General features: G+C 44.9%; 1 pseudogene; it reads right to left on the bottom strand.

The window, feature by feature from the left end:
* Positions 1 to 212: 212 nt before the first annotated feature.
* On the bottom strand, positions 213 to 23,228 carry LOC140411312 (probable G-protein coupled receptor 139; annotated as a pseudogene).
* Between the last annotated feature and the right edge of the window lie 1,197 nt (positions 23,229 to 24,425).

Genomic DNA, 24,425 nt, shown 5'->3' with positions numbered 1-24,425 from the left:
AGCGCCGGGAGGAAACCCAGCACACACGTGGAGAGCGTGCATGCAGAGCGCTCAGAACTCCCTGATTGGTTCAGGCAGCTGTCAGGCACCCAGGGCAACCTTGTGCACCAATTGGACACCGTTAGTGTTGATCGGTCTTCCCATCGTACTTCATCTGGGAGGAACAGCCGGGTCACTCTGATTGGCCTACATGCCGCACCACATGGCGGCAGTCATTTGTGTTTTCCTCCATAACAGAGCGATCCGATAACAATTGCGAAGCTACAAGGAATCTGCTCCAGGCTAATGCTGCTGTCAGCAGCCCACCCACACTGCTGGAAACAGGGAAATCAGGAGAGCAATTATCAAGTGGCAAAGCTCCTTGAGACGACCAAATTCCAGCCGAGACCATTATATACGGTGGATGGCTGCTGCTCCAAAATGCACCCAGCATTATGTCGGAGGCAGGGGTCCTTCCACAGGCGTTTTAAAACGCGCTCATTGTTCACATCTGCAACTCAAAGGTAAGTCAGGCCTGTGACAATCAATGAGAACTATCAGCTGGCAATTGCTGGAAGGCTTCTTGCGGCATTCTTCTGAGCAGGGCTCACTTCTAAAGAACCCGTGTGGTCTCAGAAAACGTAGGGGATCTAAGGACACGTTCATTGCCGCTGGTCAACTGCAGGACAAATATCAAGACTGAAATGTTGACCGATGCACCAGCTTTGTAGGTGTTTCACACTGTTCGTCGTGAAGGGCTGTGAAAGATTATGAGCAAGTTTGAGTGCCCACGCATATTCATTGAGATGGTTCGATCGTTCCACGATGGCATAGGGGCCCATTTCCTCGATAACAATCAGACTCCGGCCTCTTCCCTGTCACTAATAGAGTGACACTGGGCTGTGTATTGAGGCTGACCCTATTCAGCATCATGGTCTCAACAATGCTCACTGGCGCATTCCAAGATGAGGACCCAGGCACAGACAGCAAGGACAATACAGACAGCAAGCTTTCCAACCTGCAACGCCATCAGGCCAAGACCAAGGTCTTCATTGGTAGATGCGCGAGTTCCTATTTGCTGCTGACTGTGCTCTGAAACGCCAGAAGTGAGACAGCAGTACATGATGGACCTGTTCCCACATCCAATGATAACTTCGGACCATCAGGACAGAGAATACAGAAGTCATGGTGCAACCTGTCTCAGGAAAGCTCTATCAAGAGTCGACACTGAGAGTGAACGGCCAACACCGTTCAAACAGCAACACTCAAAGAAAATCAACCTCTTCCACCTTTGCTGGCCCGCAAGTTCCTCAGCGCAGTGGCAGGACGAGGGCCCAGAGACAGAGGTCCTCAGTGGACCAGAATGATTAGCATCGTCGCAGTGCTATGACAACAAATGCTGCGATGAACTGCACATGTCACCAGAATGACTGACAATTGATTCCCTCAGCGACTCTTCTGCAGAGACATGCACGCTGGAGCACACTCCCGAGTTGCAATGTAACACCATGGTTTAAGAAGGGAGGGAGGCAGAAGACGGGAAATTATAGGCCGGTTAACCTGACTTCGGTCATTGGTAAGATTTTAGAGTCTGTTATTAAAGATGAGATCGCGAAGTACTTCGAAGTGCATGGTAAAATAGAACTGAGTCAGCACGGCTTTGTCAAAGGGAGGTCGTGTCTGATAAATCTGCTAGAGTTCTTTGAGGAGGTAACAAGGAAGTTAGACAAAAGAGAACCTGTGGACGTGAGTTATTTAGATTTCCAGAAGGCGTTTCACAAGGTTTCGCATAGGAGACTGTCCAATAAGTTAAAAGCCCATGGTGTTAAGGGTAGGATCCTGGCATGGATAGAGGATTGGCTGAGGCAGCACGGTGCGCAGTGAGTAGCACTGCTGCCTCACAGCACCGAGACCCAGGTTCAATCCCGGCTCTGGGTCACTGTCCGTGTGGAGTTTGCATGTTCTCCCTTGTTTGCGTATTAACTAATAAGGGGATCAGCGGTCATGGGGAGAAGGCAGGAGAATGGGGATGAGAAATTATCAGCCATGATTGAATGGCGGAGCAGACTCGATGGGCCGAGTGGCCTAATTCTGCTCCTATGTTTTGTGGTCTTGTGGTCTTATGAGTTGCCCAGAAGAAACGTTTCAAAGACACACTGAAAGCATACCTTATGGAGTACAAAACTAACAAAAAGTCATGGTAGACCCTTGCTCAGGACGCTCAGACTGAAGCGGAATGCCAGCGACTCACCAGCATACGGGAAACAATGGATAATGTCAGTGCACAGCAAGCGCAGTGCGCAGACAAACATTGAAAACAGTGCCCCCAACTACCTACCAACCCTGCTGTCATGTCGCCATTGTTGTTCTAATGTAGGAGTTAAGAGTCACCTTCACACCCACGCACCTCAACGCATGCTCGACAGATGAAGATGTGCTTCTTCACGAAGGATGAAGGACGAACGATGATGTCGACTCTGATTCGTGGCAGTCAATGCCTGTTACCAGGAATAGTGTGCTTATTGGCTGACATGGATGTCAGTGAGGTAATTGAGCTTCCTGATTATTAAAGAGCTGGGAGGCATAGCGCATGATTCATGATTTGCTGAGACAACCTTTCATCACGGAGCAAAGTTCCCTCATTGGCTGAATATGACGTCATTGACAGCGTCAGCGAACTGGTCGCGTGAGGCAGCTTTCAGTGTTCACTGAAAATCAAGCCAGTGCTTGATAGTGTTTTGGGACTGCTCAAAAACCCACGACCTATGATGCACGGCCTTTGTGATGTGTTGATGTGGAATTTGTGAATGAACATTTTGTTTATACGCAGTGGGTTAGCCCTGCTGCCTCACGGAGCCCAGGTTCCAGGTTCGATCCCGGCTCTGGGTCACTGTCCGTGTGGAGTTTGCACATTCTCCCGTGTTTGCGTGGGTTTCGCCCCCACAACCCAAAGATGCGCAGGATAGGCTAGATTGCCCCTTAATTGGAATCAATGAATTGGGTATTCTAAATTTATTTAAAATATATATATATATATTGTTTATAACCTGGAAACAATAGAAGACGGATCTGGGCTGTTCTCAGTTTATTTACTTATTCATTAATCGAGATACTGATGCAGCCGGATATTTCACAGCCTTTTCACCTGCTCCCTGAATATTAATTGAGTCACCCAATAAATAAACTTGTTTGTGCAGCAACTTAAATTAAGCAGCATATATCCAACTTGGCTGAAGATGTATAAATCATCGTGGTATTCCAAGATATTTGACGCTGTAATGCTATCGTAACAGAAATGTATAACGTGCACCAACCACGGGAGGATGAAGCTGCCGGATATATTGATGAGTATAATCATAGATTCCCTTCTGCTCTTCATCTCTGGGTCAATATGCTTATCAACTTTACTCCGCCCCCTAAGTCCCGTATGGACTCTGCGAGCCACTAAAATGTTCTTCACTGTCAAAGAGTTAATCAGCAGGATTAAAGCGAATGGGAGAAACGGAGTTCAAAAGGTGCCATAACAGTCAAATCCTACCCAAACGGGATGAGCAAAATAGCTTGGTTTTATGGAGCACCCCCCTTGGACGTTGTTTATTACCTTTGCAGGTACCTGTTTAATGTAGTGCGGGTACACATTTTCAACGTAGCATAATGCAGGTTGTTGTTCGAACCATAGCCGCAGTTTTCCCAGTGCAATATTTTCCGTTCAGCTTCGGGCGGCAAATGGCTACAAATTGATCGAAGGAGAACGTGACGGTGAACCAGACAGAGCAGTCTGTGCCTGCACGGCGTAGGTAATTGTTAACTCTACACACATGGGTGATGTCCGTAAAAGGTCAGGGGAATAATAATATCTTACCCTCCACTTGGTGATCTCAGTGGTAATGACCAGCAGATCCACAGTTGCCGTGGCCACGAGGTAGTGAGTGGCAGAGGTGGAGAGGCCACACTTTCCCCAGATGAAGATCACAATCGCCATTAAATTAACTGGAACACAAATTATGCACATAATACATACAATCCAAAGATTAAAATAAATTCAAAGGGGAGGATTCACCATCAATGGTAAATGAAAATGGTTAAAAACAATATTAAACTATAAAAATATAATTCTGAGCAATATTGAATGTCATGAAGATTAATAACGAAGGACCAAACAGAGTAAGAGATAAAGCTAGGGGAAGCTAGCTAGAAATATAAAGAAGGCGAGTAACAACGTATCTACATAATTCAATAAGAAGTGAGTTGACAGACTGACCATTGGACCTATAGTCATTATGTCTGTCCAATTAATAACGGAAACTAAGGAAAGTAGGTGAAGTGAAAAGGTATTTTGCATTTGTCTTCACTATAGAGAAGACAAGTAACATCCCTGAAAGAGCGATTCATCAGGTACCGGCCGGGGGGGGGGGGGGGGGGGCGGGGGAGGAGGGATGAATGCAGGAAAATTACAATTACAGGGCAAGTGGCGTTGAGAAAAGTGCTGTAGCTGTGAATGTACAAACCCAAGGGTCATGATGAACTTTCTCATAAGGTCTTGAAAGATGCAGGTACTGAGATATTTTATGCGTTGTTTTTAATTGCCTGATCGCCTCAAGATTCTGGATATTACATGAGGTTAGAAAACATTAAATGCAACTCAGATATTAAACAAGGGAAGGGGAAAGCACGCCAGAACAAAAAATGCCACTTACCTCAGCTTTGTCCCGTCAGAAACAACAATTAAATCTTATAGTGGGGAACATGGAAGGAATCAAATCAATGATGCAGAGTCCATGTTGTTTTCAGGAAGATGAATAATGTTTAACGAATGTACTTCAGTTTGTTTAAGAAATCACGATATCTGTAGCTGAAGTTGAGCCGGTTAATATAGAGTACTTCCATTTCTTGAAAACATTTCACAAAGTATCACATCGAAGTATATTCTGGAAAATTCAAGTTGAAGAGGTTAACCTAGTATCATGGATAGATGAATTGCTCGCTAACTGGATCATTGAGTCGGCATTAATGAGGCATGCTCTGCTGGAAGGATGGAAAGAGGGTTGTGCCACGGGGATTGATGCTTGAAACTCAAGCCTTTTGCTAAATATATTAGTTATATAATTGTCTTTGACAAAGGCATAGTTGCAAAACGTTCTGATGACACAAACACATGGAGTAAGGGGGGAAATCTGTGAGGAGGACATAAGGAGACTACAAAGAAAAGCAGAAAATATGCTCTGTGTCGGGAAGCTGAGGTGCAATTTTGTTGTTGCAATATTTTATTTTCAGATTTTGTAAACAAACGACAACAGATCGATCAAATGAACAGGATCACAATCGCCAATAAATTAAGCTCACAAAGCAAAACGGACAAGATGGAAATTACTGTTGCAATATACTTTCTATCTGATACAGATGTTGCTTGCTGGACCTTATGAACAAAACACAAGTATGTTGCGTGGTGAGGCAGATTAAACAAATATTCACCCTATCACCACAGCAACAAGACAAAGTTCATACTGCAAATTAATTTGCCAACTCTATTTCTATGCCCCACAATTCCATGTGTCCAATAATCTATGGATATTTCTTCTCCGCAATACTGAGCCACTGTACATCGACAGATCGCGGAGAAAAGGATTTCTAAACAAGTAGATGCCACATTGTCAAGAAATGTATCTTCATCTCAGTTCTGAATGGCGCACCTCTTATCCTTAGACTGAATCACTTTGATCTAGTTTCCTGAGCTATGGTGGAGGAGAGGGTGGAGGTGTCATAAATAAGCGGCAGCACTAACTGCCTTCTACGTAGACAGATGCCGTTACATCTGGTGAGGCAGCGGTGCACAGACATCCCAAAATCCATCTGCACAGCAAGGGGGTCAGCACGGTCACAATGGTGTGATTATCAGATTCAAGCATTTAATATTCATCAGAAGGTTCCTGATTTGAAAGATCACACCGGCATCATTTAACTTCAGGAGTGTACGAGGAGCCAAGTGAGAGATCAGTTATGTTGCTCAAATCTCCTCGGAAAAGTCTTTCCCAGTGGACCAGCTGGGGACAACGTACCATTGGTCGTCAGTTGGAGCCTACAACACCCACTGAAGTTCTACACACTCTTCCCCAGAAAGAGATCAAAGATCTGGAGCTTGCCTGTTGTTAATTGATGGTTTTACTGTTTCAAGGAATGTCGTAACAGTCACGGTTATTGAACAGTCACGGTGCGATAACTGCCCTTGTGCACACGTTGCCTGAGTCCCAAGTCCAGATGCAAAATGGAGACTCCCTGAGCCTCCAGAACTCATACATTCTCCGATCGTACCTCAGAGGTAGTGACTACTTTGTCATGTTTGCATGTTCATTTAATTCTTTATTCCCATGTAAGTACGACCACTATCATTGTTTTCGGCATACGTTGTCAGGTCAGGAAAACTGATCAGCTCCTTCGTAAACTGACCTATTTAAAGCGACTGGTCATATTTCAACTAAGGTGGTATTTTATAACCATTTACCTTTCTGTTCCGTGATGAGGGGAACGTTTGCTGTGTTGATTTTCCCCATTCTGGATTGTGTTTGCATGTCATCAGGCGGAGATCTAAGTTGTGTTCAAGCTTGCAATGGACTGGAGACACCGGGTCCGCAGAAAACATGTCTGTGCTCTCCCGACGTCTGATATGTACAACACCTACCTTAAAATGGGAGGGCGTCCTTTCAGAATTTTACCAAGAAATAATGTGCTCAGAAACTCTGTCTGGATGTCGCACAGCTACACACCTTTAAATTGCAGTAATGGTTTCCGGATTGCTGAACAGGTTCTGTACAATTATGCTTCCTTTGTCAGAATGCATTTCGGCCCATTTTATAACGCCCCCAAGTTGATCCACCATTTTTACCTACACCCGCTTGCACTCACCTACGGACGGTGATCTTTCTGATACAGTGTTGTGCAACCGGCTGGATGGTAATGACTAGAGTTAGACGGATAACTGCTCATGAAGCTACAAATGTTGAAGAATAGGATTCCGTTGTTGCGCCGTTGGTTTTAGCACCAACCCTGCTCTGACTCCATCCTGATTAGCACAGCATTCGGACCCCGCAATGCACTGGATGATGGTTCGTGAGGATGGGGATTTAGCTGCAAGGGAGTTGCCGCTTCTCCTCCTTCAGAATTCACAAGTTATACGTCACAAAAGCTGAGCGAGACAGAAAGTATGAACTTAAAGACGCTTTATCTGCATGAATATGTCATATAGACTTTAAACTCGATGCATTTCACACAGACCATTTCGTCACATTGATCTCTAAACCCACGAATGTCACACTCATTATATCCATGAATGACACACAGACTCTTCAAACCCATGAATGTCCCACTGACTCTTCAAATCCGTCAATGTCACACAGAATCTATAAATCCATCAAAGTCAAACAGACTCTTTAAATTCATCAATGACACGCATATTTTTTAAATCCATCAATGTTACACAGACTGGCGAACTCCACGCATAACGCACAGACTCTTTAATTCAATATAGTAATAAACATTACTCAAGTCGCGAATGAAACTCAGATATCACCCCAGCAAAACAGATAGTTTTGGGCCGGAACGGTCGGGTGTCGGAGGTTCTTTCAGACCGGACGGGAGAGATGTGGTGGGGAAAGATGGTCGCCCCGGACAGTGGGGGGGGGGGGGGGGGGCAGAGTCGGACCGGGGGATGGAGGTGTTGTCGGTCCGGATGATAGGGGGGGGCCAGGCCGTTAAGTGAGGGTGGAAAGTTCACCAGCACATCGTCCAACTGTGACTCTGTCCAGCAGCTTTCTCCAAAGCAAAAAGAAAGCTTGGATGCACCAGCCCTATTTCTACATTCTAATTTAATTAGCAGCAATTCGGATTGTAATGCACGTTACGTTGTGGTGACGTTCCCAGTCTGGATAGATGTGAAATGCATCGGATGGCTGAAGGCGTTTCGCAAAATATTTCATGTTTCGTCGTTTATTGAAAGTTTATTTATTCATTGAATAAAACGACAACATTGCCCCGAGCAGGGCGAAAATGTTGGTTCAACCACCTGAGAGTTTGAACAGGTGAATGACATCGATTGGTTAGAACAGTGTAGATGGATGAAGGTCAATGAGTAATGTTCCGGCCGCAAGCAATAGGATACATCAGTGGGTGCATAAAAAACATATAAATCCATTAAAAATCATAAAGCATTCAATGAAAAAGTCTAGTGAAGATCTGAAAACTAGGATCGATTGTTGAAAAATCCCAGGTGATTCACCAATGTCTATAGAAAGGGAAATAATCATATTTACCTCATGTGGTCCACTTGCGACTCCAGACCCACAGCAACGTGGTCGACTCTTAACTGTCACTAACGTCAAAGGTAGTTACGGATCGGCAACACATTCTTGTTAATTACTCCCAAAATCCATGAAAAAATGATGAAAATAATAAATGCGTAATTGGCCATTTTGGTTAGCACATTAAAATGTTCAATTATGTTGCGATCTGTGGAGTATAGAGCTTGTGAAACTGAGAAACTGAGCACTGCTCCCACCAGCCCCTGTGCGTGTGTGTGCGTGTTCTTCTAGTTATGTATGTGTGTGTCTAATGTTTTGTAGAAGTATTTATCCCTATGTGTTTATCTTTCTGTGGATGTATTTCTGTTTCTGTGTGTTCAAGTTCCTGTCTGTCTCTGTGGGGTTCTCATTCTATATGTGCTGATTTGCGGTCCAATAAAAGGTGAAATAAACTTCCTGGCCATTTTGTTTCGTGAATAAAAAAGTGCATTTGTTGTGCGACCTATTGAGCATTGGACCGAGATAATCTACACGCTCGTGTTTGTGTGTATGTGTGTGCCTGTTTCTGTCTCAGTCTTAATTTGATTTTTCCATGTATTCCACTCCGTGCACATGCTGTTCTCTTCTGGGGACATTCTACGTGTTTCAATACACACGTTCGTGGGTGCATTGATGTGCATGTGTTTCTGTTTATAATGATCAACAATTCAATCACCGTGTATCTGTGTAGCTGCCTTTGCAAGTGTTTTGATATTTCTGTTTGTGCTTCTCTGTTGTGCTGGTTTTGGTGAGTATTTCTGTCCAGTGATTGTATGCGTATCTCCTTGTGTCTATTGTGTGTGTACCCATATGCATGTGTCAAATGTGTGCACGTAATTCCGTCGAGTGTATATTTCTGCATCGTGTTTGTGTGTCTGCGCCTAGTGTATGTTTGTGTCTCGTGTTTGTGCTCTTGTGTGTCGTGTATATTTGTGGATCTTGATATTGTGTTTGTGTCTAGTGTACGCGTGTCTAGTGTTTTTGTGTTTGCATTGAGTGTATGTTTGTGTCTCCTGTTTGTGCCTAGCGTATGTGTGTGTCTATTATTTGTGCGTGTGTGTGTTTGCGGCTCCTGAGTGTGTATTTATGTCTCTCTATATGTGCCTCTGTGTTTGTGTCGAGTGTGTGTTCGTATGGAGTGAATGTTTGTGTCTTGTGTGACTGAGTGTGTGTTTGTGTCAAGTGAGTGTGTGTGAGTATAGAAATGTTTGTGTCCTGAGCGCGTTGCTGTGTAGTGTGTCTGTGTGTGTTTGTGTCTCGAGTACGCAAAAATAGGAATTGGACCACTGGAAAATGTGCATGGAGAAGTAATAACAGGAAATAAAGAAATGGCAGAGGAACTGAATATTTACTTTGCATCAGACTTCACGGTGGAAGACAGCAGTGGGATACCAGAGCTCCAGGAGAATCGGGGGGCAGAGGTGAATGCAGTGGCCATCACTAAGGAGAAGGATCTGGGGAACCTGAAAGGTCTGAAGGTGGATACATCACCTGGACCGGATGGACTACACCACAGGAACCTAAAAGGGATAGCTGAGGAGATTGTGGAGGCATTGTGGTGATCTTTCAGGAATTACTGGAGGCAGGAAGGATCCCAGAGGACTGGAAAGTGGCTAATGTAACACTGCTGTTTAAGAAGGGAGGGACGCAGATGACGGGAAATTATAGGTCGATAAGCCTGACTTCGGTCATTGGAGAGATTTTGCAGTCCATTATTAAGATGAGGTCGCAGAGTACTTGGAAGTGCATGGTACAATAGGACTGAGTCAGCACGGCTTTGTCAAAGGGAGATCATGTCTGACGAAACTGTTAGAGTCATTTGAGGAGGTAAGAAGGAAGTTAGACAAAAGAGAACCAGTGTGCGTGATTTATTTAGATTTCAGAAGTCCCAGGACAAGGTGCAGCATAGGGGATTGTTAGATAAGTTAAGAGCCCATGGTGTTCAGGGTAAGATCTTGGCATGGGTAGAAGATTCGCTGACTGGCAGAAGGTAGAGAGTGGGGATACAGGGGCACTTTTCATGATGGCAGCCGGTGACTAGTGGTGTGCCTCAGGGGTCTGTGCTGGGACCACAGCTGTTCACAATATACATTACTGATCTGGAAGAAGGAACTGAAGGCATTGTTGCGAGGTTTGCAGATTATACAAAGACCTGTAGAGGTACAGGTAGTGTTGAGGAAGCAGCGGGGTTCCAGGACGATTTGGGCAGGCGAGGAGAGTGGGCAATGAAGTGGCAGATGGAATACAATGTGGAAAAGTGTAAGGTTATGCACTTTGGAAGGAGGAACGGAGGCATAGATTATATTCGAAATGGGGAAATGCTGAGGAAATCTGAAGCACAAAGGGACTTGGGAGTCCTTGTTCATGATTCTCTTAAGGTTAACTTGCAGGTTCAATCAGCAGTTAGGAAGGCAAATGCAATTTTATCATTCATGTCGAGAGGGCGAGAGTACAAAACTAGGGATGTACTTCTGGTGCTGTAAAAGGCTGTCAGACCCCATTTGAAGTATTATAAGCAGTTTGCGGCACTGCATCTAAGGAAGGGTGTTCTGGCCTTGGAAAGGATCCAGAGGAGGTTCACAGGAATGATCCCTGGAATGAAGAGCCTATCGTATGAGGAACAGTTGAGGGCTCTGTATCTGTACTCAGTGGAGTTTAGAAGGATGAGGGCGATAATTGAAACTCACGGGATACTGCCATGCCTGGAGAGAGTGGGCGTGGCGAGGACGTTTCCACTTGTGGGAAATACAAGAACCAGAGGACAAAATCTCAAACCAAAGGGACGATCGTTTAAAACAGAGATGAGGAGGAATTGTTTCAGCTAGAGGGTGGTGAACCTGTGGAACTCTTTGCCGCAGAAGGCTGTGGAGGCTAAATCGCTGAGTGTCTTTAAGACAGAGATAGATAGGTTCTTGATTAATAAAGGAATCAGGAGTAATGGGGAGAAGGAAAGAGAACGGGGATGAGAAAAGTATCAGCCATGATTGAATGGCTGAGCAGACTCGATGGGACGAGTGGCCTAATTCTGCTCCTATGACTTCTCGTCTTATGATCCTAAAGTTTTCTGTGAGTGTTTGTTTGAATATAGTGTGTGAACGTGTGTGTATCCAGTGAGTATGTGTGCGTTTGGGTACAATGTATGTGTGAATGTATGTTTGTGCTCAGTGAGTGCGTGTCTCTCTGTGTGTCTGTGTGCTTGTGTCTTGTGTGTGTCTTTATGTTCCATGAGGATGTGTGAGTGTGTGTGTCAGTGTGTTTGCGTGTCTGTGCTTATATGTGTGCAGATGTGTGTTTCTGTTGCTGTGTTTGTTGGTGCGCAGGGTTCAAAGTTAGACAAGGGATTACAAATAGTACGCGATCTAGTGTTTTGCAACTTGCTTTTAAATACAAAATTAATTTCATACTATTTCAATTATTCCGAGTTTGTTGAAGGACGCTTGATTTGGCTCTAGTAAATCATTTGTCATGGTTGCTTCATACATTAAAAAGCTGCCTTCATGATGGACACAATAGTGTATTGGTGGCGAGTGAAACAGCGCACTCCTCCCATCCCTCTTAAAATCCTTGTGTGTTTGTGTGCGTCCTTGTCGAGATGTTTCCACTTTTGTATGTCCATGCGTAATTCTCAGTTTATGTCCCTGTCTTTGCTTCCCTGGTTATTGCTGCATGTGTAACAAAAAAAACACGCCACTCACCTTTCACCAACTCCCTCTCTTTGCACAAAGGCTCACGAAATGTTCGGACACACATCTTCACCTGTAGCATTCTCCCTTCACTGGAGACGCTCTGAATCGCCAACGCAATCTCACACATCAACAGATATAGACAACTCCACCTTTTAAAACCTCTCTCCCGGACAGTCTCTGTATGATACATGTGTGTAAATATATATTTGCACAACCACACAATGTCCCTTTGCTGGAATCTCCATTTAGCACAACGCACATACACGTGTACACTGATGTATACAGACAAACACATGCAGACACACAAAAAACACACATACGTATACACAGACAGAACAGCACACACACATACAGTCATATACACACATCAACCCACACAAAGAAAAACAAACACACGTGCTAACGCATAGACAAAAAAGACGCGCACATACATACCCATAAATACACTCACACACACTGACACGCGCACCCACAAACACACACCCATCTCACAAAAGGGCACACACACATTCACTGAAACACAGGACACATACTCACAGGTCCTCACACACACAGACACTCACAAACACCAATGCCCTCACACACGCTCACAGGCACACACACACATATACACAGACAATCTTCATCAATCTCTCTGGGATTAGGACGCTGGTAATCACTCACTGACATCAACGTACAAGGAAAAGTACGCACAAGAGAATGGTGATACTATTTTGCTATACTGAGTTGTATAATCACGAGAGGGAAACACAATTGCTGCTTTTTTTTATTGGACTGGATTCTTAATGCACACAACATGAAGTTTCAGCTAATTGTTACAAAAATTGTCACGAAAAATTACATCGAGCGAAAAATTACATTCAGAATTGACGATAGTTTTGAACTTCAAACAGACATTTGCAATTCGGTAGCAATGGCGTACAGGTGGCAGATGAAGTCCAATATGGAGCAATGGGAGGCGATTGATTCTAATAGGAAACAACAGACACCAGAAAATGCAGACTAAAATTCTAAAAGGATTGCAGGGTTATATTTCGAAATAAATATTTGATAGTGACCAAGTGGAGAGCGTTAAACAAATATATGGGATTCATTAATTGATGCGTGGAGGACAAGAGCAGGGCATTAATACTGAACTTGCCCGAGACTCTCGATCATGTTTTGTTCATTCACGGCGGCTGGTATCACTGGCTGGTCCAGAATTTCCATTTCCCACATCTACGTGCCATTTGAACCGGCTCCTTGAACCACTATAGCCCATGTGGTATAATGCACATCCAGAGTGTTGTTTGGGTGAGAGGACCGGGATTTTGAGTCAGCAAGAATGAAAGAACGACGATATAGATCCAAATATAGTTACAAATCTGTGCTTTGGATTGGAACGTGCAGCTGCTGGTCTTCCTTTTGTGTCTGTTGCCTTTGTCCTTCGACGTGGCAGCGGTCGCAGGGATGGAAGGTGCTGGCGACGGAGCCGTGGGCAGTTGTTGCAGTAAATCTTGTCGATAGCACACACGGGTGCCACAGTCCGCTGCTGGGAGAGGAAATGGATTTTGGGGTTGGTGGATAGTGTGCAAATCAAGCGGTCTGCTTTGTCTTGGATGTTGTCGAATTCCTTGAGTATTGTTCGAGATAGACCATCGATGGAAGCGGCGAACATTCCATTACATACAATTCACACTCGTGAGATCAGCCCGTACCAGCCTCTCCGAACAGGCGCCGGAATGTGGCGACTGGGGGCTTTTCACAGTAACTTCATTTGAAGCCTACTTGTGACAATAAGCGATTTTCATTTCATTTCAGCATCCGGAAACAGAGGGCACGTATCAGCAACGGACGTAAAAGCGATTTATGGAGAAACATGTTCAAGCAGCAACTGGGTAAAGACTGGAGACCACTGCCTGAGGGTATGGCTGGCCCAGGTTCAAATGAAGAATTGCAAAGGGAATTCTAACTGTTATCTGAAAGGGAAGAATGTTCCTGGCCGTTCGGAGAGCTGCTGCAGACACGGTGGGCTGAATGGGCTCCTCCTGAACTGTAACAAGTCTCTGAATCTGGGAGTTAATTTCCTCCGTACTGGTCCCGAAATCACTCTCCTCGCGCGGGGAGCTTTCACTGTCGCATCGCCTCTTCAATTGACGTCAGTGAAATGTCGTTCTACTTGGTCAATGAGCTGCGGCAACACTCAGAGTATGGCTGGACGGACTGTCAATCACAATATGCGAGTGGGTAGGAGTTGCTGTGTTGAGGAAAGTGTTCGGCTGCTGATAGGAGAGTTATGCGTCATTGTTCCAGGACATTGCAGCGCGCTCAGAGCTCCCTGGCTGTTTCAGGAAACTACCAGGCGCCCAGGCACCTTTGAGCTCCAATTGGACACTATTGGTGTTGCTCAGTCTTCCCAATGGTTCTTCCGCTCTAAGAAACAGCTGGATGGCGGTGATTGTTGCACATGCCGCATCACAATGCGGCGAGCATTTGGAGTTTCCTCCAAAGAACTCCCATCCCAAAGCAAATACAAAGCGACAAATGGCCTGCCCCAGGATAAGCCTGCTCTCGGCAACTTACCTGCACTGCTAGGAACAGGGACAGCAGTGGAGCAATTATCAAGTGGCAATCCTTCTTGAGCCGACTGAATTCCAGCCGAGATCTTTAAATTTTCCACAGGGTTTTAAAACGCCTTCATTGTTCACATCAACAATGCACAGACAACCGTCACGCCTGTGTCAGTCAAAGGGAAATGTCTCCTGACAATTGTTGGAAGGATTCTGCCCAGAAGCTTTTCAAACTGGCTAACATTATATCTTGAGCAGGCCATACTTTCGGAGAGTACATGTGTTTTCAGAAGAGGTAGGGGAGCTATCTACATGGTCATTGCTGCTTGACAAATGCAGGTCAAATGCCAAGAATGAAACATTGATCTTTGTTGATCTAACAAAATCCTTTAACACGGTTGGCCACGAAGAGCTGTGGAAGATTATGCACATGGTTGAGTGCACAGACAAATTCACTCAGGTACTTTGATAGTTCCACGATGGCATGCAGGTGCACATCCTCGATGACATTGAGACACCCTTCCCTGTCACTAATAGAGTGAAACAGGACTGTGTAATGACGCTGGCCCTATTCAGGATCAGCTTCTCAGCCATGCTCACAGTCCCCTTCCAAGATGAGGACCCAGGTATGGACGGCAATGACTAAACACGCAGCAAGCTTTCCAAATTGTGACGGCAGCAGACCAAAACCAAGGCCTTCATTGGTAGATGCGTGAGTTTCTATTTGCTGATGACTCAGCTCTGAATGCCAGAAGTGAGATAGACGTACAGTACATTATGAACATGTTTCCCGTTTCCAATGATAACTTCCATATCACCATCAGCACACAGAACGTCTAAGTCATGTTGCAACATGTTGCAGAATGCTCTATCAAGAGCCGATACTGATAGTAAACTTCCAAAAGCTGTAGGCTGTGCACAGGTTCATCATCCTAAGAACCATTCTCTCACATTGTGTTCATACTGATGACGAAACGGATGCCAGAATGGCCAAGCCAGAATTTCCTACAGAAAGTATCGCTATTCACTCTGGGAGCATGGACGGGTGAACTGAAATCGGAAGCTCAAGGTTTACCGAGCAGTCGTACTCTCCACTCTTCTCTGTGTCAGTGAGACCTGGACTGTCTAACAGCAACACTTAAATAACATCAATCTCTTCCATCTTTGCTGCCTCCGCAAGTTCCTCAAAACCAAGTGACAAGACGAGGTTTCAGGTACAGAGGTCCCAGAGGAAATACAATGATCAGCATCGTCACAATGTAAAGACAATAAAAGCTGCGATGACCTGGGCATGTCAGCAGAATGACTGACAACCGATTCCTCGCAGAACGGAGCACCTTCCCGGGGCACTCAGAAGGAACGTTTACTGAAAGTATCCCTCAAGGAGCACAAAATTGACATTAAATCATGGGGGTCCCTTGTCCAGGACAGCTTAAACTGGAGCAGAATGCCAGCGAGGCACCAGCGTGGGAGGAACAACGGAAAATGCCATTGCAAAACAAGCGTAGTGCGCATAAAATCCATGAAAATAGGGCCACCAACTATCTAACAGACTCGCTGTCATGTCCGCATTCCACTTGAACCTGTTTGCTCATGTAGGAGTTCGGAGTCGCCTTCACACCCATACATCTCAATGCCTGTTTGACAGATGAAGATGGTCTTCCTTAACAATGATGGAGGGCGGTCGGTGATGACGCCTCAGGTTGGTCGAAGTCAGCGTCTCCCGCCGGCGGGCGCTTGCTTCGCGGCCGAGGTGGATGTCAGTGAAGATGATTGAGTTTCGTGATTATTGAAGAGCTCGGACACACAACGCGATTTCACGAATGGCGGAGGCAACCTTTCATCGCAGACAAAGCTCCCTGATTGGCTGAATCTGAAGCCAGTCACAACGTGAGCTGACTGGCAGTTTGAGGCAGCTACTGGGCCTCCCACACTGGATTCAAAACGAGCCACAGAAGATAGTTTTGGGGCTGCTCCCGCAACCTAGCACCTCTGATGCACTGCGCTGTGTTGTGTTGATTGGGAGTGTGTCAATCAATGTTATATTTATAGACTGGAAATAATAAAAGACGCCTCTGAGCTGTTCTCAGTTTATTTACTTATTCATTAATCGAGATACTGATGTAACCGGATATTTCAGCGCCTTCTTGACCTGCTCTCTGAACATTGACTGAGTCACCCCATAAATAAACGTGTTTGTGCAGCAATTTAAATTGAGCAGCATATATCCAACTTGCCTGAAAATATATAAACCATCATGGTATTCCAAGATATTTGATCCTGTAATCCTATAATGAAAGAAATTTATAACATACACCAACCATAGGAATATGAAGCTTCCGGATATGGTGATGAGTAGAACCATAGATTTCCTTCTGCTCTCCATGGGTCACTCTGATTATCCCCCTTACTCTGACCCCGAAGTCGCTTACGGACTCTACTGGCCACTAAAATGTGCCTCACTGTCAAAGCATTGAGCAACAGGATTAAAGCGAATGGGACAAATGGGGTGAAAACGGTGTCGAACCAGTCAAATCCTACCCATACGGGATCTGTTAAACAGCTTGCTTTTGTAGAACACCCCCATGGTACATTGTTGATTACCTCCGCAGGTTCCTGCGTGAAGTAGAGCGGGATATTCTTTAAACAAAGCAGAGTGCCGGTTGTTGCAAGAACCACAGCCGCAGTTTTCCCAGTGCAATATTTTCTGTTCAGCTTCAGGCAGCAAATGGCCACAAATCGATCAAAGGAGAAAGTGACAGTGAACCAGACAGAGCAGTCTGTGGCTGCACGGCGTAGGAACGTGTTAACTCTACACACGTAGGTGATGTCCGGGAAAGTCGGTGGGAAAAAGTAATAACTTACCCTCTACAGGATGACCTCAGTGATAATGACCAGAAGATCAGCAGTTGCCATGGCCACGAGGTAGCGAGTGGTGCAGGTGGAGAGACCACACTTTCGCCGGATTAGGATCACAATTGCCAGTAAATTAACTGTAACAGAAGGAATACACAGAATAAATACAATCTAAAGAATAACAGCAAATCTGAAGGGCTAATCCAGCATTCGTGGTTGACGAAAAATATCAGACTTCAAGTAAAAATAAATAATTGCACAAACATTGCACAAAATAATTGCAGTTTTTAGAGAACATTTTAGAGAACATTGTGAGCAACATCAAATTACATAAAGATGAATAACGAATCTTCACTCGGGCTAAGAGTTAAAGCCAGAGGGAGCTAGCTACAAATATAAAGATGATGTGTCAAACTTTATCTAGATAGTAAAATGAGAAGTGACTTTACCAAATTGAGCATTGGGTCTGCAGAAATTATGCTTCTGGAATTAGTAATGTAAACTAAGACGACGGTAGGTGAAGTGAACGGGTATTTTGCATTTGTTTTCACTATAGGGGATATAAGTAACATCCCGGAAATAGCTGTTTATCATGAACTGGAAGGGAAGGATGAATGCAGGTAAACTACAATCACAAGTCAAGTGGTATTGAGAAAATTGTTGGAGCTGCGAATGACGAACTATATCATAAGGTGTCAACGGTGAGACCTTTGGTGTGTCGGATTTAGTTTTCCAAAGTCCTTAGGTTCTGTATATTACATGAGTTTCGAAATTATTAAATGCAATTCAGATGTTAAAAAAGGGGACAGGACAGTACGCCAGAAAAATAGGACAGCTCGCTTAGCTTTGTCATATTAGAAACTACAGCGAATTCTTATCGTAGAAAACTTAGAAGAAATCAAAGCAAAGATGCAGAGTCAATTTTGAGGAAGGGCAATAATGTTTAACCAATGTACTTGGGTTATTTAAGCACTCACGATATCTGTAGCTCAAGTTGAGCCGGTGAATATAGAATACTTCGACTTCCAGAAAACATTGAATAGAGTGCCACATCGAAATATATTCTGGAAAATAAAAATTCACGTCGCAGAAGGTAACCTATTACCATGGATAGATGAATTGCCAGCTACCTGGATCATTGAATCGGCTTAAATGAGGCAGAGTTTGCTAGAAGGATGGAAAGGAGGCTGTGCCACAGGAAGCGATGCTTGGAACTCAATCTTTTTGCAAAATATGTAATTTATATACGTGGTTTGGACGAAGGTATGGTGGTAAAATGTTCTGATGATGCAAACACAAGGAGGAAAGTAACCTGCGAGGACGACATAAGGTGGCTACAAAGTGAAGCAGAAAATGTGCTCTGTGTCGAGAAGCAGAGGCGCAGGTTTGTTGTTGCAATATTTTCTTTTCCGATTTTGTAAACAAATGACAACAAATCGATCAGATAAACAGGATCACAATCGTCAATTAATTATGGTCTCGAAGCAGAAGGGTCAAAAAAGGAAATTACCTCTGCGATGTACTTTCCATATGATTCAGATATAATGGGCTGGACTTTGGCACAAAACACAGGTATGTTGTGAACCGGATTCAACAAAATTAACCCTATCACCATCGCAAGCAGTGTTGGTAGAAGGCAGAGTTTATACTGCAAATTGATTTGCCAACATATTTCTATGCCACACACTTCCATCTGTCCAACAATCTATGGATTCTTCATTCTGCGCAATACTGAACGACTGGAAGGGATTACCAAGGATATGAATGTCACTATGTGAATAAATATAACTTAATATCAGTTCTGAAAGGCGCACCCCTTATCCTTGGACTGTATCGCTTTGATCTGGTTTCCAAAGCTATGTTGCATCAGAGGGTGAGGGTGTCACCCATCAGAACAAGCTGTAGCACTAACTGCTTTCTATATAGCCAGATGCCGCTCTATCTGGTGGGGAGGAGGGGCACGGATATCCCAAAATCAACCTCTACAGCAAGAGGGTCAGCGCGGTCAACATCTGTGATGAATAAATTATAGGATTTGATATTTGAAAGATCAGACTCGCATCATGCAACATCAAGATTGTACGAGAGAGCCAAGTGAGAGACCTCTTGTGTTGTTGAAATCTACAGTCTCCTCGAACAAGACTTTCCCAGTGGACCAGCTGGGCATAACTTGACATTGATCGTCAGCTGGGTTCTCCATTCTCTACCACTCCCTGCAGTTCTACATACTATTCGCCAGAAAGAGATCAAGTTTCTGCAGTTTGCCTATGGTTAATTGATAGCTTTGCTGTTTCGAAGGATACCCTCACCGATTATTGAACACTTACTGTATTTGCCAACACATCATATAAGTCCCAAGTCCAGTCGCAAAATGGAGACTCCCTCAGCCCCCAGAACTCATAAATTCCCAGATCTGAATACATAGGTAGTGAATACATTATCATATTTGCATGTTCATTTGAGCCTCCATTCCGATGCAAGGAGATCCACAATCATTGCTTTCAGCATGACCTCGTCAGTCCTGGAATAAAAACGAGCTATGTCATAAACTAACCCATTTAAACCAACTGCTCCTACTTCAAGTAAGGTGCACTGGGTGGGGGACCGTGAGGATGGGGCTTTAGCTGCACACGAGCTGCCCACTCTCCTCCGTGAGGGTTCACAAGTGACACGTCACTCAAACTACAGAAGATATATGTAATTAACTTAAATTCTCTTCATTTGCACACGTGTCACAGCGAATTTAAACTCGACGAAGGTCACACAGACTCACTATATCCATTATTATCACACTGATTATTTAAAACCATGAATGCCATACCGACTCTTCAACTCACTATACTAATAAACGTTTCTCAACTCGCGAATTGAACTCACATGTCACCCCAGCAAAGCAGCTAGGATCGGGTCAGAGCGGTGGACCGGCGGGGTGACGTGTTGAGTCGCACTGAGAGGTGGTTTCGCTCCAGGTTTGAGTGATGGGATGGGCAGCGGTGGTCGGAACTGTGGGTGGTGGGGGAGGAGGGGGTCGGGCCGGAGGGTGGAGGGATGGTCGGACCGGATGGTGGGGGTTCATAGCGTGAACTGCGAGTGTCCTGTCTGAGTTGCGGGGATGGGGGAAGGGGGCAGGTATCGGACGGGGAGGGGTTGGTCTATTCGGAGTTGGGGAGATGTGGGGGTTCTGCTGGGTGGCCATGTGTGTGCGGGGTGTCCCTTACGATATTCGGTCAGGGTGGAGACTTAGTTACACTGGAGTTATATTTCTCCCTTTTCTAACATTTTCAGAGTAACTATCAAGGTGAAACAAGCAGAACTAACCGCTGCTACGATGCCCTGTACATCACAATTGTCCGGAGGAAGTTAATATGTTTGGACAATTGCCGGGTAAACCCTTACGTGTGAACGTCCGAAAGGGATTCCCCAGCGGATCATTGGGTTCCCTCAAAGTGCGATGTTGGTAACCAGGAAGTTATTTATCATGATTTTTTTACCTGAATATCTAAATACAACTGCATGTGTTACTCAGAATGTTCCTCCGCCACCTTTCAACACAGGTTGGGCAGAACTGATTTACGTTTCAACTATTTTCCTTCAGGATATTTGCCGAGTTTGCTGTTTATATTCTTGTGGCACAACCTTTAGTAATTAATGTAGTTTCTTATTCCAAAATCCCTTTGCTTCTATCACAAAACTAGGCTGAAACTTCCAACTAATAGGCGTCCTTCCTATTGTCCCTCATCAAATGTCGAACTTTCCATCTGTCTCTGTTGAAGTTCAGTTGCCAAATATTCTCCTATATACAAATTGTTAACTGTCCTCCTATAGTTGTTGTTTGGCCCAGAACATTGTGGTTAGACCTGCCGCCTCACAGCGCCATGGACCGGGGGTCAATTGCAATCTTGGGTGACTGTCTGTGTGGTGTTTGCCCGTTCTCCCCGTGTCTGCATAGGTTTCCTCTGGGAGCTCCGGTTACATCCCACAGCCCAAAAATGCGCTTGTTAGGTGAATTGACAATTCTAAATTCTTCCTTGATCTCCAAATGTTAGGGGGGTTATGGGGTTACAGTGAGCGGGCGGGCGAATGAGACTATGTGGCGTGCGCTTCGAGAGGCTCAGTGCAGACATGATGGGTCGAATTAACTCCTTCTGCACTATCGGGATTGAATAATTCTAAGATACCGGAATCACATCAATCACACCGACGTGCAATACATTTGACCAATATTCCCAGATTTCACATATTCCTACCTTATCATTAGCCTGGGTTGCTCTCCCGCTGATCCATCAGTAAATGGCTGTTTCTGATGCAGCACTTCAATAGGAGATGGACCAGGGTCAGTGTTGTCAAGTGGATATAATTGTGGAATTACAACAATAAACTGGTAATGTTAAATCGGTTACATCTTAAAACACGAGAGGACGGTGCATGGAATGGAGTACACCGAAAGAACTGATTTAGAAATACAACCAGTTTCCCTACTCCACGTATGGTACTGAATTCAGCATAAATCCTCATTGACACATATTCCACATGACTACTGTCACTGAAGTTAGGGTTCCACTCATTCGAGACATCAGACGCAGTGCAATTCAATGCTGATAGACACACTCTGAGGTTTCATTATTGTACGATGATGTCTGATTCAATAACACCTGCTGAAGTACGAATGAATTTAACTGGACTTTTGAGCTTTATGCAGCTGTAAGCAGGGGTGAATCGCAGAACCAGATCATTGTTACCGCGCATGAGGAGGCCATTTGTCCCAGCTCCACTGCACCTGTTTTCCCAACGAGAACCGTGACTCAGTTCCATTTCCCTGCCTCTTCCCCGTGTCTCTGCGCATTGTTCCTATTCAAATAACCAGCTGATTTGCTCTTGACCACCTCGATTGGACCTGCCTCCTCAGAACATCTAGGCAGTTCATTCCAGACCCAAACTACTCTGTGTGATTTTTTTTTTCTCGCGTCCTATTTGCTTCTTTTTCAAATCGCTTTACGTCTGTGCCATCTCGTTTTTGGAGTTATAACTTTAGTCACAGGTCTGTGGTGCATTACAGTGTGGAATGCCGTTGTTAAGTGTTTAAGTTATTGCGCATAATATCAACCGCCTGACCCTCATTGACACAGTCTGTTCCCAATCAAAAACGTCCAGCAAGCGAGCTAAACAGGATTTCTCCATTTCGAAATCCATCCTGGCCCTTCCTAATCACCCAACACTTTTCCTCGTGACTACAAATTCTATCCGGAATAATTGTTTGTAGATGTCCGTCCATCACTGATGTAACACTGAATGGTCAGTAATTTCTGGGAATATCCTTCCCACCCTTGTTTAAACAAAAGCGGAACATTTTCAATGCTCCAGTCTTCTGGTAAATCCGTGGAACTTAGAGACCATTGAAAGATTGTGGACAGCACCCTTGCAATTTCCAATCTCACATCCCTCAATGTGCTTGGCTGCGTCTCGTCCTGTTGCGTTTCATTGCCAACTTACCGTCAGTCTACTGAACACCCCTCCGTATCAATTTTAAGCCTCGTCACTTTGAGTTTCCTTGTCTGTCGCCAAGGCCTGGGTAGCCACTACACCCTTGGGAGATGAACCAATTGAGTGAATCTTTATATTCAGATTATTTGGTTGCACAAAATGGTACCATTGATCCGGGGTCAGTGTAGCTCTGCCATTCGTTACATTGTGACTAGCAGAGTGAAATGACAGACAATCTCACACACAGCTTTACACACACTCAATGTTTATATTCACTTACCAGGTACGCCGATGATCACCACGATCAAATAATATATTTCCTTCAAATTGTTAAATGTTTGAAGCATTTTCTCTGTGATTAAGTCTGTCCCTCCTAGCAGCACAACACCTCTCTGCGTGAAACTACATTAAAAATCCATGTATATTTGTTCCCTCCGAGGTCACCTCGGGGAATTTGAAGTGACGGTTCATGCGGGGTATAGTCAGTTCCTTGTTCTGGCAGAATATAGTTAGCCCTGCGTTTCAATTGGGCAATTGTGATAACACCAATTAGGTAACATACAATTAAAGTTCATTCGCCCAGAATTCCAGATTTGTAACACACATAGCAACAATGTGAGTGTGTGCCTGTGTGTGTATCTCTCTCTCATTGCATGTGCGTCTGCCTCTACCTCTCTCTCTCTCTCTCTCTGTCTCTCGCTATCCCTCCGGATGTGCATATGTGCGTGACCCTCTCTCTCTGTCTCTCTGTTTATCTCTTTATATATATCTTTCTCCTTTTGTGTGCGCGCCATTATCCCTCTTTCTGTATGTGTGTCTCTCTCTAACTGTCTCGCTCCCTCTGCCTGGCTGCCTCTGTTTTTGTGTATGTGTATCTGTCTGTGTCTCCCTCTCAGGCGGTGTGTGTGAATCTCTCTCTGGCTTTGACTTTATGTCCCCCGACTCACTCTCTCCCTCCTCAATCCAAATATTTCCGAACCACACGCTCCTCCTCCCGCTGCCCGTTCTGTCATTCTCTGCCCTCAAACGCTCCGGGACTCAACTCGCTCCACCTCCCCACAGTATCTACCCCTTCTGAAACACTCTAACCCCATTCTCTGCCTACTCGCCACTCTCCATCCCCCCCCCCCCCACTCACTTCACCAGTGTCTGTTACACCCTCCTTCACACGCTCACTCCCACAGACACTCTGACCGCCTCGCAAGCCTTATTTCCCGCTCAAGCTCTCTCACAGAGGGTCCAGTGGGTTGCGCATTAGAAATCCGTTGGGCCTCGCTCATGGCCACAGCCCTGCAATGCCTGTGCCCGACTTGTGAAACCGAGTCCCGCTCACAGGTGCATTACCCGACCTACCTGCTCGCTGGGCCACAGTCTCCAAGCCATCCACTGGGCGCTGTGACCCGGCCTTTAGCTTCCCAACCAGGAATAAAAGCAAAATTGGCGTAGTCATGGCGGCCCAAAGCGTATTTCCCCTTTGAGGGAGAAAGCTAACTGTTGGTGATCTAACCTGCGGATCATCACATCTCAGGCGAGGGGCAAGGCTG

Source organism: Scyliorhinus torazame, chromosome 4, assembly GCF_047496885.1.
Source record: "Scyliorhinus torazame isolate Kashiwa2021f chromosome 4, sScyTor2.1, whole genome shotgun sequence".
NCBI lineage: Eukaryota > Metazoa > Chordata > Chondrichthyes > Carcharhiniformes > Scyliorhinidae > Scyliorhinus > Scyliorhinus torazame.
The sequence above is the reverse complement of the archived record's forward strand: the minus strand, read 5'-3'. Positions and strand labels throughout refer to the sequence as shown.